Source organism: Sycon ciliatum, chromosome 10 (assembly GCF_964019385.1).
Source record: "Sycon ciliatum chromosome 10, ocSycCili1.1, whole genome shotgun sequence".
Taxonomy (NCBI): domain Eukaryota; kingdom Metazoa; phylum Porifera; class Calcarea; order Leucosolenida; family Sycettidae; genus Sycon; species Sycon ciliatum.
In genome coordinates, this window is record NC_088652.1 from 7,547,415 (window position 1) to 7,568,123 (window position 20,709).

General features: G+C 49.0%; 1 protein-coding gene across 1 annotated transcript in view; it reads right to left on the reverse strand.

Annotated features, from left to right (window-relative positions):
* The window catches only part of LOC135826584 (CUB and sushi domain-containing protein 1-like), a 162,850-nt gene that overhangs the window by 139,769 nt on the left and 2,372 nt on the right, over positions 1-20,709 (reverse strand). The gene's annotated exons all lie outside the window — the stretch shown is intronic.

The following is a 20,709-nucleotide window of genomic DNA, read 5'->3' on the forward strand; positions in this document are numbered from 1 at the left end:
GCTAACAGCAGCTCTAGTCTGTCCCAACAGCAGCTCTACTCTCAGCTAACAGCAGCTCTACTTTGACCTTCAAACCAGTTATTCCCAAACAAGCACTCCTCAATCCAACGATGCCTTTTCGTTGACTTGTTTGTGTGAGTGGAGGGGCCAAATCCACGTAAGCGTTTTCATTATTATTATTATTATTCACTGGTTTGGGGAAAAGACGAAGACGGGAAAAGTCTGAAAAAAACTGACTGTCACCACCAGGACTCGAACCAGGGACCCTCGCTTTTAGCCAGCGATGCTCTAACCACTGAACTATGGTGTAGTCGTCATGCCAACAGAGACTGTTCAACATTTTCTTCAGACTTCTTAACTCACGCTTCCTGTGAATCCATACAGGCGGGTGGGACGCAGCCCTCACTGTAACCCACACACTTGACGTACAAACTAGCACGCAGGAGCCCCAAGTCATAAGATATTCACTGATTTGAGGAAGAAAATTGACTTTCACCACCAGGACACGAAACATTTATTATTATTAAAATTTGAATAGGGCAGTGTTTGGCTGGGGAAAGTTATGATATTGTTTCTCCTTTCTTCCTTCTGTTGAGGAAGAGCTTAGTATTTATTGACTGGACTCTGGATAATGGGCGACCAGAAATGGCAAGTCTGACGTAGTGGCACCCTCAAGCCCGGCCATCCCAGCGAGGCACAGCTAAGACAGTCGGTTCAAGAAAATTCAACAAATATTCTTCAAAGCTCAACATTGCCACGTTCAACGTACTTCGCCTGGAGGCGTTATTGAAGACTCCTTTTTCCTAGTTGTCTTCGCTTTCATAATATTGGGCAGAACTGCCCGTTTGACATGCGATGTAAACTAAATAAACAACAACAACAATAACAACCACAAGACAACTACTTTTGACCAGAGACTTTGCGAGGTGCGGAGTGGACGTGTGCTCTCTAGAGCAAACAAAAGTCACAGACGGACTAGACGAATCCATCCTTGGACACCGTCTCATCTGTTTTCCTACGAAAAATTATCACTATGGCCTCGGGTTCGCTATCTCAAGTCGCCTTGAAAATCATCGCTACTACTCATCGCAGTATAGGACCGTGTCGCGGTCCTTATGTTCTCCAGTAGCCCCACAACTCTAGCTTCTGTAGGCCATGGACAGAACGTCGCCTTGGGAAGACCATTCATGGTCATTTTCAACGCATACGCACCGACGTCGACGAGATGTGCGTAAAAGAACGCTGAGCTACATAAATTCTACGAAGACTTCACTGCAGCGTACTCAGAGGTCAGTAGCAGTGTCCTATTGTACAGCTGTGGCAATTTCAACGCGAAAGTTGGCAGTGGCCGGAGAAATGCAAACTGTTTGGGATCCCATGGTAGAGGCAGACAAAATTTCACTGGGGACACATTGGTTAATTAACTTCTGTGAAACTAGTCAACTCTACCTGGCAACTTCTGCGTTCAAGCAACCTGCCAGAAATATTACGACCTCGACTGGCTGGAGGAGAGACAAAGCAGCAGACCAATTAGTCCCTCTGTAACCGGTGAGACGTTGTGGAAGGTAAAAGGCTGTCTAGTAGCAACATAGCCATGCTAAAGGATGTAGGTGAGAACACAAGGTGAGAAACTGATAGTATGAGTCAGAGTAGTGAGTATGACTAAGCGTGTAAGGATGAGGTGTATCCCCCTGTTACACCACCCCACCCCCTCAACTGTGAGAAGTGCACTATATATCGCACTAGAGAAATTCAATGCAACTATAAATGATTCAAAGAATGCAATAATGCAATAACAATAATGGTTGCCTGCTTCATCCAGTAAATATTCTTCTGGCTCCAACGTTGCCTCTTGGTAGCCCAGCCATTTAACAAGGTACTACCTCCCTCCCATTCGGTGCGAGAGTACCTTATCGACGACGTACCTGGTGTGTCCATTAATACCCGTGAGTGGTGACGGTACTGGATGTACAGGGTCAAGCATTTGGTTAGGGTAGTACTTCTTTAGTGCAGTCACCTTGAAGACCGGATGAGTAGATTTGAGGAGATACAGCCGAATGAGTCTTTGAGAAAAGAGGGCTCATTGCAACATGTTTGAAAGCCAGATAAACCTCACCATGCCTCAGCGATGACCTGAAGAGCGCTGAAAGTAATGGAGGCAACAGGTCAGCGCAAGCACGTAGCAAAGACCCAGGGATCGCATCACTGCCTGTGGCTTTACAGGGATTCATCCGTTCCAGGTGCTGCGCGATCTCATCTGAGTTGATTTACTGTAAGGTCAGCATTGATTCTTGCAGCTGTGAGTCGATGGGAATCTGGAGCTGCTCCGGACGGGACGGATCATGTACAATGCTGTGTAAGACATCAATGGGCTTCCGTGATGTCGCACATTGGCTCATGATGTTGACGATAGTGGCTAGTGACAGAGTTGATCACGGACCACATCATCCGCAGGTTGGAGAAGTGATCAAGACAGTGCTGTTGAAATGCTGATGCATTTGAGGCGTATGAACGTGCTCGATTGTACTCCTCGCGAAGATGCACGCTGGTCTTATCTCGTAGCCATTTTCAGTGAAGTCTACTCGTGCGCATGTTCGGTTGAAATAAATCATGCTCGGACCATGGCGGAGGAGTCCTCCTCGTGGAGATTCTGATGTCAGGCATGTAAGCCGAGCGTGACTGTTGAGAACCGACATAAACTTGGAATGCCAGCCATTCCACATCTCGTCTACAGTTGCAGTAGGGGGAAGGAGTGGAGGCTGCAAGAGGCAATATCTTCAAGAAGTGCTGCAAGGTTGATGGCACGGATCTTGCGGGTGAGGCGCACTGATTTACGCTACAGTGGGTGTTGCGAGGACAGTAGAGACAGACTTGCCTGCACAAGAAAGTGATCAGTCAGCGTGCAGGGCAAAACCTTACAGTGACTTATAGCACCCACGACGCGTATAGCCTATTGGCTTGTAGTCTTGGCTGCGAACCATGAGCCGTTCCGAGTTCAAACCTGCGCTGGTAACAGGGAGTGTTTTCAGTGCTCTCTCAATCGCGGTGATGCCCGCGAGTACCACTTTACCTGCAATGAACTATGCCGGCACCCACGGTGAACTGGGTACTCACTGGCTCGGTGTGAGGGTAAGGATGCGGTTTATGGGATTATAGGGCCTTTACATGCCCTCTTGTTAAGAGACTTATCCCCTATCCCCTGACTCACTTGTGAGATCTGCATTCGCCACTAAGGATAATTATATGAGCGAAGTGGTGGCCCGCCGATGGGAATGTATTGGCTTGATGTGTTCCTCAACACGTCAGGTGATACGCCCTTGAATCCAGTTCACAATTTTAAATTGTTATAGCATCACCCGTACTCGTCGGCAGACCGCCTGCTGAGTTGCTTCCAAATGTTACTGATGAAAGTAGGCCATCACTGTACTGCAACAGAACACCACAAGATGCGGCAACGACATCTGCACCAAGTAGAAGTGGGGCATTGACCACATCCAGCGTCGCGACGACGGATGCTACTACTGATACGACCGGTAAGTGAACAGGACCATCATTGCGTCGTAGCTGAAGTTCAATACTGCCAAGCACGTCCAGGGGCTGGCCATCCAATGCCAACGGAGCAGCACAGTGATCGGAGGAGAATGACAATCTATGCTGCTTGAGAAATGCTGCAGAAACAAATGTACGACTGGCACCAGTGTCAATAACTGCCGTGTAACGCATCCAGTCGCCATCAGCCGCATGGACATCGACATAAATCATCGGCAACTTCATGGGTTGTGCCACAGGTGCACACAACACTCGGTCCGGGGTGGCTTTGCTAGTGGGCGATGTTGGCTGAACACCAGCCTCTCCCACGGCAGCAACAGCATTCTTCTGACTGTCAATCCATTTGCGCTTCATGGGGCAGTCCTTGATCATATGGCCCTCCTCCTCACAGAAATGACACTTTATACGGGACGATTGCTGACCCTTCTGGCGGCGGTTTGGACACTCGCGTTTCAATGTCCAACAGTTTTACAGTGAAAGCAGACAACTCACCTGGCACTGCTACTCACACCAACTCGAGATTGGTCACCACCACTGGCACCATCAGGCTTGGGTACAGCTGCAACAGCTGCATGCTGCAGTCGAGGTCGGGAGTCAGCCACTGCGTTCCGCAATGCATGCACGCGTTGCAAACATCCGCTTACCGTGAGAGCTTGCCCAGCCATGCTGAGCCGGATTTCCTTGTCGAAATCACCAGGTAAGCCCAGTAGAAACTGTTCAATAATCACGGGATCCTGATCGGCATTACCGCCGCTGCGGTGACCCGAAATGCCAAGCAGGCGCTCCAAATCCGCAGCATAGGCGTCCAGCGACTCATCCATCCTCAACCGACGGCGTACGAAACTTTGGTACGCTTGGGCCGTTGTCATTGCAAATGCCGATAACATCTTCTCGCGCACCTTATCTTCGACTTTTTTGTCCGCGTCCGACATCTTGGTGAAAACAAGAAACCCATCTTGATCGAGACACAAGGGCAGATGCTTCATGCGTTTAGTCTCATCGTCCCAACCCTGAACACTCGCGAGCACCAAGAATTTGTTGTGGAACACCTTCCAACTATCCTGGCCAGTAAAGGGACGAACGTAATTATCGACTTTGAACGACATACCGGAATCTGTAGCAGTAGCCGCTGCACCTCCACCGGAATTACGTCCCACAACACGACGTCGTCGTCGTCGCGGCATACACCAGAACAACTCTACGATAGTCACTAGCCGGTTTTCGGTACAAGCTGTAATAGTCATACTCGCTCTCTTTCCCAACTACCCCCGCACACAACCTCGGGGCAGACCAGCCAACACACACGGCTCTGGGTTGTAATGAATAGTTTCGATAAAGGGTTAGACTAAAGTTAGAGGAAAGAGCAAAAACCGCCAACCGGCAACACCTTGATCAAACCATCAAGAACCTCATGTCTATCCCAACTGCAACTACTAGAACCACTTGTCACGCATGCAAGCTTAGCATTGTCAACATTATTGGCGCGCGCGAGCGCGCGCATGCGCACGGTAAACCGTATTTGGCGCGCAATAACCATGATAACGTCATGCTAGGAGGTAATGAACTAATGATCATTCATGCCACAGACAAGTAAACATGCATGAGAATGTCCACACTGCACACAGCGAGGAACAACAGCACGCAGCAAGGAACAACAGCACACAGCAAGGAACAACAGCACACAGCACACTGAGATGTCACCTCAGGACAGTCACATTGATTATTACACACTGTCTGTGTGGATGTGCTTGCGTCGTCGCTCACTGCGGGAATCCAGACCACTCTAGACAAACATGCTCCACTTCGGGAACGGCGCCGCAAATCTCGACGCTCTTGCCCCTGGATTACAGATGAGTTAGTGGCAAGTGTTCATGAACGGAACCGGGTGCATCGTCTCTAGCTCAGAGACAAAACCGATCAAAACCTTCAAGAAGCGCACCGATCAGCTCGCTCCAAAGCACGGAAATTGGCCAGGAGTCTGCGCAACTTGTACTTCACTAAGAGATGTGATACATAAGATCACCGGCAACTTTGGTCTGTCATGAACGATGTCACAGGCCGACAAAAGACACGGAAAGAACCTGAAGCGCCGCTTGAGTCACTCAATAAATTGTTTGGAGACATTGTGCATGACCCTATGCGGCCACCTGAGCTGCATATACCACATGGTCCAGCCTCTGCATCTAGCTTCTCAAACTTTCAGCCGGTAAGATCGTCTGATGTTGCACAATGCTTGCAAACTGTGAGTCCTCACGAAGCATCTGGGAGCGACAAAATTCCTGGAATTGTACTGGAAGTGTTCAGATGTCCTGGCACCTCCATTTACCACCCTAGTCAATGCATCCTTGACATCAGGTACTGTGCCAGTGTGTTTTAAAACATCACACATTAGTCCACTGTTCAAAAGTGGCGATGCAACATCCCCTACTAACTATACACCAGTGTCATTGCTCACTATTCTTTGTGAAGACGCAACTCACAGCATACCTCACGCAACATAGCATACTACCTAGCACTCAGTTTGCCTACAGGAATATGCATTAGTTGTAGCCGTCAACCGTTGGCTGTTGGCCAAACAAGAGCGTAAATACACGGGTATTGTGATGGTTGACATGTCAAAAGCGTTTGACCGTGTCCAACCTCAACGTTTGATTGTTAAATTATTCACCCTGGGAGTCAATGGCAGCGTATTGTTATGGTTGGCTAGCTATCTGTCTGGTCGTTATCAGCGTAGATTACTTGGACCAGACCATTGACGTTGCCCGGGTGGATGCACAGCACCTCATCATCGCTGGCGATTTCAATGCGCACAACACTGCCTGGCTGGGCAGCAGTAGAACAACTCCAGCTGGGGAGAAACTGGAGGACCTCTGCGCACTACATCACCTCCAGCAGCATGTGACAGAGCCTACTCGTGGAAATGCCCTCCTCGACCTCATCATGAGTGACCTGGGCAACCCGACGGCCCGGCTCGGCCCCCCAATTGGTAGATCTGACCACGCCACCATCTTGGCAGAATTCAAGACAGAACTATGTCGAGAGCCCAAGACGGCCAGAACAGTCTGGCAATATGGCCGCGCTGACTGGGACAGACTAAACCACCACCTTAGGAGTGTGGACTGGGATGCCCTGATGTCTGAGGATGCAAACTGTACAGCAGCTGCACCAATATTTCCTCTGCCATCATAGATGGAATGAACCAGTTTATCCCATCCCAACTTCTCTGTACTCGGCCCTCTGATCCCGCTTGGTGGACGCCAGCTTGCAGCAAGGCCGTGAAGGCGAAACAGAGTGCCTGGAAGTCCCTCAAGAGACGATCAGACTCGCCCCAATGTCAAGCTAACTATACTCTCGCTGTCCACCGGTCTTCTGATTGCCTACGTGATGCCCAGAATCACCATCTAGCAATAGTCCGTGCACGACTCCAGACCGGCAGCCTTCGAGATAAACAGTGGTGGTCAACCATCAAGCAGTCCATCGGAACCTCCCGAAATAGCTCCATCCCGATTCTTGTCGACCCTGCTGGCAAAGAGCATGCCACGAACATCGAGAAAGCAAACTGCCTCGGTCACTACTTCGCGGAGAAATGTAGCCTTGGTGCCAATGACCTGCCAGACATACCTCTGCCCCCTATTCGCCAACGCACAGGCAATAGGCTGAAGACCGTACACTTCCGCCCTGCCACAGTCCAGCGAGCTCTCAAGAACCTGGACGCTTCAAAAGCAACTGGCCCTGACGGCATTCCGGCGCAAGTGCTCAGGAAGTCAGCGCAGTCACTCGCCAGCCCTCTGGCAAAGCTATTCACCCAGTGCTTCCGGGACGGGGTGCAACCTGCATCCTGGAAGATCGCGAACGTTGTCCCTATTTTCAAGAAAGGCTCCATGTCTACCCCGAAGAACTACCGTCCGATTTCCCTCCTCTCTATACTCTCTAAGGTGATGGAGGCCATCATCAATCGAAGCATCACTAACTTCCTGGAAAGTAATCAGGTCCTCTCCGGACGGCAATTCGGGTTCCGACGCGGCCTGGGCACGACTGATCTTCTCCTCTCACTTCAGCATGAGTGGAGTCGGACGTCCAATGCTGGGGGTGTGACCCGAGTCCTTGCTGTCGACGTGGCCGGCGCATTTGACAAAGTGTCGCACCGCGGTGTAGTTCACAAGGCCAGATGCCTTGGGCTGACTGGCCACCTGCTCTCATGGTTGAAAAGCTACCTAGAGAGCCGCCAGATCCGGGCCGTAGTTGGTGGACAAACATCAGCCACACACGCCATCCGAGCAGGTGTGCCTCAAGGAAGCATCCTGGGGCCCACTCTCTTCTTGATCTACATTAATGACGCTGAGGACCACCTTCCCCAATCGACCAGCCTTGCCACGTACGCAGACGACACAACGCTCTACAAGTGTATCCGGTATCTCGGCAACCTCGCAGCTGACTGTGATGATCTCCAGGCCGCCGTCAATGCCCTTGTTGCCTGGGGTGCGACCTGGCGAGTGACATTTGAGCCCGCCAAGTCATACCTACTCCACGTCAGCCACCACTGTCGGCCCTTGGACTGCCCTCCTGTCACATTCCAAGGTGAAATCGTTCCTGAAACCCAGTGCCTGAAGCTACTTGGGATAGCCGTCGACAGTCAACTGACATTCTGCCAGCAGATTCGACAGTCAGCCCTGCGCGCCACACAGCGACTGGGCTTCCTGAAGAAGGCCTCAGCAGTGCTTGACCCTGGCTGCCGTCTCACGGTCTACAACGGCTTTGTTCGCCCAGTCTTAGAGCATGGCATGCTAGTCTGGATGGGTGCTTCTCAGACGGTGCTGGCCCAATTCGATGCTGTACAGCGGAGAGCCCTGCATCTGATCGGCGAAGGCGCATATCTGCCAAGCCTTGAACTCCGGCGCAAAGTGGCTGCTCTCTGCTATCTCTACAAAATCCACTACCTGATAGGCCCACAGATGCTAACCCGAATGCTGCCCCCCCCCTCCCAAGCATTACCAGACCACGACCAACATCCTGCCAACACCAGGCAGCAGGCGCGGGTGGCGGCCGGCCACCGCTACCAGCTGCAGTCTGATATCCCAGCCAATTCTCGCAACAACGTCCGCCGGTCGTTCCTCGAAGGAGTGCTGGACACCTGGAACCAGTTGCCTCGCCAACACCTAGATCAGCCCGACCAGAAGAGGTTGCAGTCCTTCAAGTGCAGCGTCCACCGATTCCTGCGCTCGAGCCACTGGGACTGGGCGACCGACCGGCTGTAGGGACTCGGCGTGGTGGTTTTCTGGACGTTACTGTGAGAGAGTGAGTCTGTGCACAAATATTATGTATGATTACGCGTCTGCGTGAATGTGCACGTGTGTGTGTGTGTGTGTGTGTACGTGTGTGTGTGTGTGTGTGTGTGTGTGTGTGTGTGTGTGTGTGGTGTGTGTGTGTGTGGTGTGTGTATGTGTGTGCGTGTGTGTGTGTGTGTGTGTGTATGTGTGTGTGCGTGCGTGTGTGCGTGCGTGCGAGCATGTGTGTGTGTGTGTGCGCGCGCGTGTGTGTGTGTGGGTGGGTGCACGTGGTTGGTAGGTGGTGTTTATGTGAGCGTATGATAATAATCTCTTCAATAAAATTAATATCTTTATTTCAAGATTACCCAACGCCGGCGAACGCCCTATCAGGTTGATCTCCTATTTGAACATGCTCATGTGCGTGTGTATGATGTGCCCTAGCTCACTTTTAATTATTATATTATTATTATGTTATGCACGTAGATCATGTCCATGATGCCTTTCCTCTGCGCAGGTCCACCGCACTATTGTTTTTAAGATTCACATCATTATTACTTCTGCATATGCATTACATACTATGATCATACTGGCTTCATCCCTTATCTCCTAGGCTCCCCCCCCCCCCCCGATGCGTCTGCCCAGTGTTGACTCCGAGACCCACGGTCGGACGAGCTGAACAGGCCTCACCACCACTGCCGTTTCCGTGCTGCCTTCTCGATACATACGTATGTACACTGTATATCATGTGCACATTCACATGTCTGAAGGTTTGTGGTTTTTCAATAAAAAAAAAAATAAAAAAAGCGTGTCAAGGTGTGTGAGGCTCTCTCTCTGAGGCAGTCCCATGCTCAAGAGGTGTGCCCCAAGGCATTGTTCCTGGGCCGCTTCTCTTTGTCCTTTACACGAGTGACATTTCCGACGTCATACCTTGCATTGTTGTTCATCAGGAGTTCGCGGACTACATCATCCTAGATTATTCTGATTCAGATCTGGACACTGTTTGCAAGACGTTGACAAAGGCTGTGGCACGTCTGTCTGACTGGCTCTCCGAAATTGGGCTTCTGCTGAATACCGGCAAAACCCAAGACCTGGTAATTCCACCTCGGGGACTCACTGGCGACATACCAGTCGTGAAATGTAAGGATCAAGCCTTACCTGTTACCTCCATTGCCAAATACTTTGGCGTAACCATTGATGACCAGCTGTCCTGGCAGCCACATGTCTCCAGTGTTCTGCAAAAGGCGTCAGTCGCCATCAGCCAGCTAGGCGCCATGGGCGATCTCTGCCCATAAGAGCCCGCATACTTTGGTACATTGGCATTGTGCAGGCATGACTAACGTACGCATCTAATGCATTCTTACGGTCGCTGACACAGCAGCTGCAGAGTCGTTTAATCAAATCCAGCAAATCCGGAATTCGTGCAATTTTCCGACTCTCCAGCCGTGCATCCTCAGCCCCCCCCCCCCTCCTCACGAGCTTATCTATTCGATCCCAAACTCACATTTTTCACTACAAGGTTTTTTGTTGCTTTCCGTTGCTTACATGATCTTGCAAGTCCTCTTTTCTGCACCTACTTTCAGTTGACGGCTAATACATGCAAAGCATCCCGAGATGATCGCCGAATTACTCGAGGACAGGAACAGCGGCTACTGCAAGTGCCTTTCCTTCCAGGACCTTCCGGTCGTCAGTCATTGACATTTGTGGGAAGCACTGTTTGGAATGCCTTTCCCGGGTATTCGCCTCCACAGTGCGGCTTTGAGCCCCAAAATTCCTGATAATAGTATGCGACTACAAGTATAGAATATAAGCTGAGTCCCGAGTGTTTACGGGAAATAAAAACTGGAGGCAAAAAACCGAGGCGAAACCAAGGTTTTTGCCAGGGTTTTTTTCCCGTAAACACGAGGGCAAAGCTTATATTCTATTTAAATTATAGTATAAAAACGATTTTTATTTGCACATGACTTCTGGGTAAAGGGGGACGCATGCGCAGTAATTTCTTGTCATTTCCATGTGCATTGAGCAAGAACGTTGCCTTTTTCATTTCCTTGTAACTGTTTTTGCTTTTGAAGAACTTTGGCTGAGTCTTCGCGTTTCGAACCTGTAAGTTCCGCAAGGAAAGACGAGCTGCTGGATGGCGCAGTGCCGAAGTCAACCAAAACGGCAAAGGAATTCTGGTTCACTGTTTTTTTTTTTCGATTTCTTCCAAACGGATAGCAAATCTTGCGACTGGAAAAATGTCACAGAGGGAGAACTTGCGGGCGTGCTCGAAGACTTCTACTGCTCGGCTAAAAAGCAGGACAAATCCGAGTACAAGCGTGCAAGTATGATTGCTGCTCGCGGGGAAACGCCACTTGAACTCTCTAGAGCGAGGAATCAGCCTGCAAGGTCCGGTTTTCCACAGCTACAACAAACTCTTGAATGCTGTGCTAAAGGAGAGGACGCGGACTGGTTTGGATGCTCCTGTTGTCCACAAGGATAGTATTTCTGATGATGATTGGGTTCTCCTACAGGAGTATTTCGCCGATGCGTCAACCACACTGGATGTGAAGAAGGTGCCTCAGTTTGTATGGTTCCACACTACGCATCACTTCTGCCTTCGTGGAAACGAGGCACAGCCTGCTGCAGCCAGTCCAATTCGATCAGTTCTTTCGGCTCAAGGGTCAACTTGGTCTAATGTCACTATCAACATGATGGCTCTCACGCCTGAGAAGAGGAAGAAGCGACTCAGTTTAAAGGTTAAGAAAAACCCAAGAAGGAAGCCGAGGGGAAGCAGGAGTACCGTAAGCTTATTTTGTGCCTACTTTCACTTTCTGCCTTTCGTGTCGTTCTATTCTGTTTTTCCAGTTTTTTTCTTTTCGTTGTGCTGTTTTTTAAACTCTGAGCCAATATGCGCTGTTTTTGTTCTGTATTACCATGCTGGATGGTTTTTGCTAAAAGCGTCTTTTTACAGCACCAGGTTTTTTATACAGGTTTTTATAGCACCAGGTTTTTTATCCCGGTTTTTGTAGCACCAGGTTTTTATACAGGTTTTTTATAGCACCAGGTTTTTTATACGAGTGATTACCAGAAATATTAAATGCTTTTTAGAACACGCAAATGACTGGAGGTTTTTTAAACTCTAATTTAATTACGATATATTTGTTAGATCGAAACAGGACCACTCACGACACATTATCCAGACAATACAACGGGAACAGGTAGGTTGGGGGAACGACATTTATTATAGACGACGAGACAAGAGACCAAGACGAGCGAAACGACTACATTGAAGAGTGAGAAAGAGATTAAGTCTGAACGGCAAGATCAAGGGCCTGGGTAGCTATGGCAAATATGGGCGCGCAAGTAGGTACCCAGGCCAATGGAACAAAAGGAGACAAAAGGTGAGTACGCAAGTGCATGCAGGCCAGCTAGAAAAGATACGGGAGGAGGTACCTAACATACCACCCCTCCATGAAAAAAAATCCCGCGTCCTCGCGGAGAGAAAAAAAAAGAGAGAAAAGGATTTTTTTTAAATGACTGGAGGAGAAAACACACACACACACACAACGCACGAGCCTCACAAAAATGTGTACTAAAATATGCACAACATACAGATCATTACAACCGTCAACGTTCCTGTACTAATTATACTATAGTTGTACATGTACATTGCCGATAACAACGGGCCCAAACGCCCCTTCAAAACATGGCACAAAAAAATAACTATTGGAGTTCGACGAGGGACTTGAATTGTATTCTGATGACTAGTATTTTGCACGGCTAATAGAGCCTAGTTACACCAAATTAATATACGACATAAAAAAGAGGGCGTGGCTCACCATGATCGGACCCCTAATATTAATGAAGGACACCCACGCGCACACACACTACAAAAAAATTCACGAAAATAAATTTGACGAAGAAGGAACGCATACAAAAAAAAGAAAGAGAGAAAGGTAGCTGACCTGCATGGCTTGAACGACACGAGGTTGATATAGACGAGACGAGGTTGGCGTAGGAGAGACGAGGTTGAAAGAGACGAGACGAGGTTGGCGTAGGAAAGACGAGACTGACATGGATGAGACGAGGTTGACATAGACGAGACGAATGGCGTTTGAGGACGGCTGGGCATGGGATGATCTCAGGATCGTGGGTCGATCAATAATCGGGCGCCAATGATAAGATCGAAGCAGGACCACTGACGACACATTATCCAGACATTACAACGGGAACAGGTAGGTTGGGGGAACGACATTTATTATAGACAACGAGACAAGAGACCAAGACGAGCGAAACGACTACATTGAAGAGTGAGAAAGAGATCAAGTCTGAACGGCAAGATAAAGGGCCTGGGTAGCTATGACAAATATGGACGCGCAAGTAGCTACCCAGGCCAATGGAACAAAAGAAGACAAAAGGTGAGTACGCAAGTGCATGCAGGCCAGCTAGAAAAGGTACGGGAGGAGGTACCTAACATATTCTTTACTTTGTTTTGGTCATAACTTTGGTGCTTGTTATTGGATTTCCATAATCTTGGGCTTCCTGGAAAGCTCTCCGCGAACAGAGTAGCTAGAGCTCAAATTCAACACCACAGCAGTTGTAGTTTCCCTACCCGACCAATACGGAAGCAGTACGGAACTAATACGGAGCTTTGCCTGATGTATATTTAGTGTATCTCCGTATGTAAGCGTACGGCGTCTGCTGCATAAAAGCGGCTGCGCATTTCTGTTTTGATGAAGATGAGATTTTGATAATAACGAGCTATTTAGCTCGTAGCTGTACTGATGAGGCCTTTATGGCCGAAACAGCTTGCTGTCTACAGCATTGGGTATCACGCTCCTCGGCTTTCGCCTTGTTGAGCACTCTCAGTAGGCTGCTCTAGTGCTGCTGCATCGCGCAATGCCCGCTACTTTTTGTAGTTTGAGCACTCTGGCGCTAGAGCGACGAGCTACCTTAATGTCTGTGGTGCCTCCTTTGCCCCATGGCTGGTAACTCGGCCTATTTAGCTCGTAGCTGTACTGATGAGGCCTTTATGGCCGAAACAGCTTGCTGTCTACAGCATTGGGTATCACGCTCCTCGGCTTTCGCCTTGTTGAGCACTCTCAGTAGGCTGCTCTAGTGCTGCTGCATCGCGCAATGCCCGCTACTTTTTGTAGTTTGAGCACTCTGGCGCTAGAGCGACGAGCTACCTTAATGTCTGTGGTGCCTCCTTTGCACCATGGCTGGTAACTCGGCCTATTTAGCTCGTAGCTGTACTGATGAGGCCTTTATGGCCGAAACAGCTTGCTGTCTACAGCATTGGGTATCACGCTCCTCGGCTTTCGCCTTGTTGAGCACTCTCAGTAGGCTGCTCTAGTGCTGCTGCATCGCGCAATGCCCGCTACTTTTTGTAGTTTGAGCACTCTGGCGCTAGAGCGACGCGCTACCTTAATGTCTGTGGTGCCTCCTTTGCACCATGGCTGGTAACTCGGCCTATTTAGCTCGTAGCTGTACTGATGAGGCCTTTATGGCCGAAACAGCTTGCTGTCTACAGCATTGGGTATCACGCTCCTCGGCTTTCGCCTTGTTGAGCACTCTCAGTAGGCTGCTCTAGTGCTGCTGCATCGCGCAATGCCCGCTACTTTTTGTAGTTTGAGCACTCTGGCGCTAGAGCGACGAGCTACCTTAATGTCTGTGGTGCCTCCTTTGCACCATGGCTGGTAACTCGGCCTATTTAGCTCGTAGCTGTACTGATGAGGCCTTTATGGCCGAAACAGCTTGCTGTCTACAGCATTGGGTATCACGCTCCTCGGCTTTCGCCTTGTTGAGCACTCTCAGTAGGCTGCTCTAGTGCTGCTGCATCGCGCAATGCCCGCTACTTTTTGTAGTTTGAGCACTCTGGCGCTAGAGCGACGCGCTACCTTAATGTCTGTGGTGCCTCCTTTGCACCATGGCTGGTAACTCGGCCTATTTAGCTCGTAGCTGTACTGATGAGGCCTTTATGGCCGAAACAGCTTGCTGTCTACAGCATTGGGTATCACGCTCCTTGGCTTTCGCCTTGTTGAGCACTCTCAGTAGGCTGCTCTAGTGCTGCTGCATCGCGCAATGCCCGCTACTTTTGTAGTTTGAGCACTCTGGCGCTAGAGCGACGAGCTACCTTAATGTCTGTGGTGCCTCCTTTGCACCATGGCTGGTAACTCAGCCTATTTAGCTCGTAGCTGTACTGATGAGGCCTTTATGGCCGAAACAGCTTGCTGTCTACAGCATTGGGTAATAACGAGCTATTCAACCTCCAGGTGTGCACCGGAGAGAAAGTCAGTTATTTTGCCGCTTCTTCTTTCACTAACAATTTTATCTCAGGTGTGTACCTGAAAGAATTAGAATAAAAGTAATTCTTGTTGATTTCACCGCGCCTACCACTCGGCTACCCATTACATTGGTGGCAGCGGTGTAGTTTTAAATAAAACAACGTGATTCGACCCCAGACCCCCATGGCTCAACCCGCTGCAGCTTCGTGCGACGAATCAAGATGAGAATCATGTTTCTTGCCTTCCTGGGCCTAGGCCTCAGCGGCTAATGCTAGCATTAAAAGTAGCATTAAAGGCCTTTTTTGGAAACTAGCATTGCTCTAGCATTGCAAGCAGGTTTTATGGGGTAAAAAGCATTAAAAGGGGCCTGGGGCTAAAAACCTTTCACACAGCAAGTGAACAACAGGATTCAAGGGTGCATATATGCCATAAAGTAACAAAATGGGTACTCTTGGTCCGGCCACAGTCAAAATACCGTTACCGCTAGCGTTATCGTCTCAATGCTAAGGGTGCCTATAGGGCTTGAAAGTGATGACGTCAAAACGGCCAGGGAGTAGTAAGTTGACATCAGATTTCTATTTTTGGATCCACTAAGGTGTGACTTTGCCATTGCCTAAGTATGTGGGTGCATAGCAACCCACTCATGTCGCATGCAGGTGTGACTTTTATTTCGCCACCAGTTGTAACCCCGCCCCCAGTAGCCAAATCAGTCAGTTTCACTGGCTACATCATCATGCTGTGGGTAAGACTGCTTGAAATGTGCTTGGATCCATACAAAAACTGGATCCAAGTGGATCCAGTTTTTGAACTTTTGAAATTGTTGCTATTCTGTGACGTAGCACTTTCAAGCCCTATTTGGTAGCGCCAAACCTACGCTACACACATGCCGTGATCCACGCGACTTGGCATTCTTGCGTCACAAGGCACGTGATTTCACCGTGCATCTTGCAATAGGATTCAAAAACTGCGCTCAGGCCTTCAGTCACTTTTGCATCAACAGTCGCACAAAAAATTATTGGTGCCGCGGCGCAAGGAGAAGCTTGTCGTTTGGAGTGACAAGTGATCACCGCTGCTTTTCCTTGTCAGAGTCAACACTACACTTTGTTCTGCGGCCTTGGGAGTAGTGTTGGAGTAGAAATTGCTGAGGAGACGTCGCGGAGGGGCGAGCTTTCCTGCGCAGGTATGACTTTGGCCGTATTTCAGCATGGTCGAGTGGAAAAATTCAAAAAAGTTTATTTCAAGAAAACCCCAAAGGGTGCACCCTTAGCAAGCCTCGACACTGAGAGACCACCTGGAAGTGGAGCTCATGCTCCAGTACAACCGTGGTCGGCTCGGCCATGAGCTGTGAGTTCCCAAGCCGTAATGGGACACGAAGATAGTTGCCAGACATTGTCCACCGTGTATCGACTACTAGTATCGCATTTCTATCTTTAATTTACCATGGTGCCCTGTTTCATCTGATCGTGTCTACAATGAAATTAGACATAAGACCATCCGAAAAAGTATTTCTGTACACCATTTTCTTTCCTTTTTATTGGTGCTGAAACTAGCATTAATGCTGCAAACGAGCACTCAACCTAGCATTAGCAACCAAAATAACTAGCATTGCCAAAAGCATTTTTGCCCAAAAAAACTAGCATTAGCCGCTGAGGCCTACCTGGGCCTGGCCCTGCTTAGCCTGCAGCACAGTTAGGGTGCTACCGTGGATCACCCTTCTCTCCGCACGGCATCCACTGGAGACTCCGATGGCGATTCCAAGCGACCCGCTACCTACATCAAGTATACTACCGGTGGTGCTGGCGAAGCTGATGAGGACGACAACAGGCAGGCTGCTGCCCAAGACAAGGAGGGTATTCTCCAAGACCAGCAGCGTTTGATTTTTGCAAGCACGCAGTCGGAAGCAGGAGCCCACTCTTCACTTGGTACTTCGTCTCCGTGGTGGAATGCAGATTTTCGTCAACACTCTTCCTGGCTAGACCATCACTCTTTACGTCGCGCAAAGTGATGCTATCGACAATGTGAAGACCACGCTTCAAGACGAGGAGGGAGGTCATTTGTCTGACGCCGAGCTAGCCGCTCTGGGTGACCGGCTCAACCAAGATGAAGATAAAACCTTGTTGTTGTTGTTTGGCTTTATTTAAAGTGGAGTTCCAAAACAGGCCTAAACCTAATGACAATGGTCCCACTGATAATAAGAGAAAAGAAAATATAATAATAAGCGGACAAACAGAACCAAGAAGAAGATACAGCTGTAGTTAGATAACTAATATGAGCACGGCAGCAGGGGAAAAAAGTCACAAGCACGGCAACCGGGAAGAAAGGAGTGAGTGAGTGAGAGAGAGAGAGAGAGAGAGAGAGAGAGAGAGAGAGAGAGAGAGAGAGAGAGAGAGAGAGAGAGAGAGAGAGGTAGTGAAGCAGATGAGTTCATCCTAGTTGACGGTACTGCCTAACAGAAAGGCCAGGCTTAGCGATTTGAAAGTGGAGCGCTTTCTTTCGAGGCGTGCTGTGTCTGGGAGCTGGTTCCACAGGATAGCTCCAGCATGGCTAATGCGCTTAGCTGAGGATGCAGTGGGGGAGACAGGAATGATGAGTAACTTGCTGTTCCCTCCTCGTGTTCGGAGAGAGGGACTACGGGTGAAAAAGCTTGCAAACAGAGTACTTGAAGATTTGTTCAGGCAGCGCCAAATGAATACAAGGATGTGCATGTGGGTGTATATGCTGAGGGTATGGGCATTCATGCGTTCAAGTAAGGGAGCCGTGTGAGTGCGAGGGGCTGCCCTGCACACCGAGCGAGCCGCACGTTTGAACAAACTATTTAGGCGCTTATCCTGATAAGACGATAAGAAAGGGGCATAGGCAGCAGATGCATAGTCAAATTCTGATAGTATAAAGGACCTGAAAAACTGAACACGGCAAGAAAAAGGCAAACATGCTGCACTTCGATTTAGTAGCCCAATCTTAGCGGCAACGCGGCGTGCAACATGGCTTGTCATGGTGTTCCAGCTCATGTCTGAGTCGAAATGTAGGCCAAGATACTTGGCCGTTTTCACAACAGGCAGCGTCTGCCCATTACAAATGACATGCAGCTCAAGTGCTTGAGATGGGGATGGGGGAATAGGCAATATCTGTGTCTTTCTTTCATTAAGAATTAAACCACGGCCCTTCAGCCAGGTGGCCAGGTGCTGAACAGCAGCTGAAAGGTGTGCAGAAACAGCTTCCGCAGACTCCCTGCTACATCGTATAGAGATGTCATCAGCAAACTGGATTGCTCCCACATTAAACGGTGATAGTTCTTCTGCTATGCCGCGGGCATAGACAATAAATAGCAGTGGGCCCAGTACCGACCCCTGGGGGACACCTGAGTAACTGGTGTACGGGAGACTTCTAGTCTGGCCAACCTGAACGTACTGTTCTCTATCAGAGAGGTAATCCACCAGCCAACAGAGTGCCGTGTCGCAGATGCCAAGTTCGAACAGATCTTGCACAAGAGTTTGATGTTTCACTTTATCGAATGCCTTTGACATATCAACAAAGGCTACACCTGTGTTGAGTCTGTTCATGCGGGCCTCACAGATACCTTCCACAGCTAGCACTAGTGCGTCGGATGTAGAGTGGTGGGATCTGTAGCCGAATTGAGTTGGCGGGAATAAATTGCTCTGAACTAGATATCGTGTGAGTTGCTCGTGGACTATCCTTTCCAACACTTTGGATGCAATCGATAACAAGGACACTGGTCGATGATTCTTTGGCATGCTCGGATCTCCGCCTTTGAAGAGTGGCGATATCCTAGCACTTTTCATCTGGGCAGGAAATATGCCCTCTCTCAGGGACTTGTTAAAGATCAAAGTCAGGGATGGCGCCAGTACGTCTGCATGTGCGCGGAGAAGGGCTGCAGAAATGTCATCATCACCGCTGGACTTGGCCGGATTTAAACGTTCGAGGAGCTTCCTCACTCTGGCAATAGACACTGGTGCAAAGGCTGTCAGATCAGTGCTTGAGGCGGGCCCGTAGGGAAATGAGAGATGCACTGGGCGGCTGGCGTCCTCTACTATCTCTGCAAAGGTGTTTTGGATGGCATCAACAGAACATTGAGGTGGCTGAGATTGTCGATGTTTACCACTCAATTCTTTGATCGTGTGCCATGTCTGTTTGGTATTGCCTGGCTTGCTCTCCGCCGTAGCTCCAGCCGCCGCCGTGGTTACTAACGCTGATTCTAGGTATGGCATTTTCTTTCCTCTCTTCCTTCAGTCTCCCTGTTCTTTTCAGTCTTCCTTTATGCGAGTGCGTGAATCCAGTTTAGTTTGGTAGGCGTCTGATCATGGTGAGCCACGGCTTACCCAGCTAACGTGGGACAATGTGTGTGACAACGCCCCTTATAGTTATAGTGTATTCAGTTCGGTTTTTGAACTGCGATGTTCCTGGCGGGTTGTGCCAGCGTAGTGCAGCAAGAGTGCTGTGGTTTCAGGTCCTATTTGGAGGACAGTTCTTTCCCTTTTGACCCCGTGAGATCGTGTGAACCTGGTGTGCTTTTACTTCTATTTTATGATTTGTGATCAGTTCATTTCTTCTGTTTACTCTAAACGTTATCATTTCCGATATATTTTGCCATCTTCCGGTTGACGCTGTTGTTCGTAACTCCTCACTAATTTTTTGAAAATCACGAGGGCGTGATTATCTGTAGGAAGGGAGGTTGTAGTATTCCTGCCCGACCAATACGGAAGCAGTACGGAACTAATACAGAGCTTTGCCTGATGTATATTTAGTGTATCTCCGTATGTAAGCGTACGGCGTATGCTGCATAAAAGCGGCTGCGCATTTCTGTTTTGATGAAGATGAGATTTTGATAATAACGAACTATTCAACCTCCAGGTGTGCACCGGAGAGAAAGTCAGTTATTTTGCCGCTTCTTCTTTCACTAACAATTATATCTCAGGTGTGTACCTGAAAGAAGTAGAATAAAAGTAATTCTTGTTGATTTCACCGCGCCTACCACTCGGCTACCCATTACACAGTCACATATCCAACGCCACGGCGCCTCGAACAGTCCACAGAGCTGGATATACGAGCTAATGTCCTCAACGCCAGCCATTTCACTCTCATTCATCGTGGAATGCTCAATTTGTTTGCGCTGAGTACAGTTTTATACTGGCCACGTTTAGGAAGCCTACCTAGATGAATCAGCATGTCATCCGAGGGGAAATCCCTCACTCAAGGCCACTGAGAAAAAAGTTCCACTTTTGCCGTGACTTAAATGTCGAGCGCGATATCTCTGCAGCGCGACATTGTAGCTCTTCGGCAATTAATGCATTAGACAGCTGAGCTCTTCGGCTTCTTCCCAGGTATTTAGATCGTGGAAATCTGTCAAGTTACGAGTGAGTTACGAGCGTTTTAGTCCATCGACGGTATACCGTCGATTTTTTGACTGTACGGGCTCCACAGGGTTAACTTAAACTGGCTCGGAACAGAATTAATTGTAATTTGTAACTAGTGTTAATCGCGCTCCTTCCTTGCTCGGCATCTCTACACATTACTGCATGTTTTCTCTGCGTGTTCTTCACTGCATGCTTACACATTTCACACACCCATTCGAGTTATAATATACATACTTTGTGCTTTGGAATTATCAT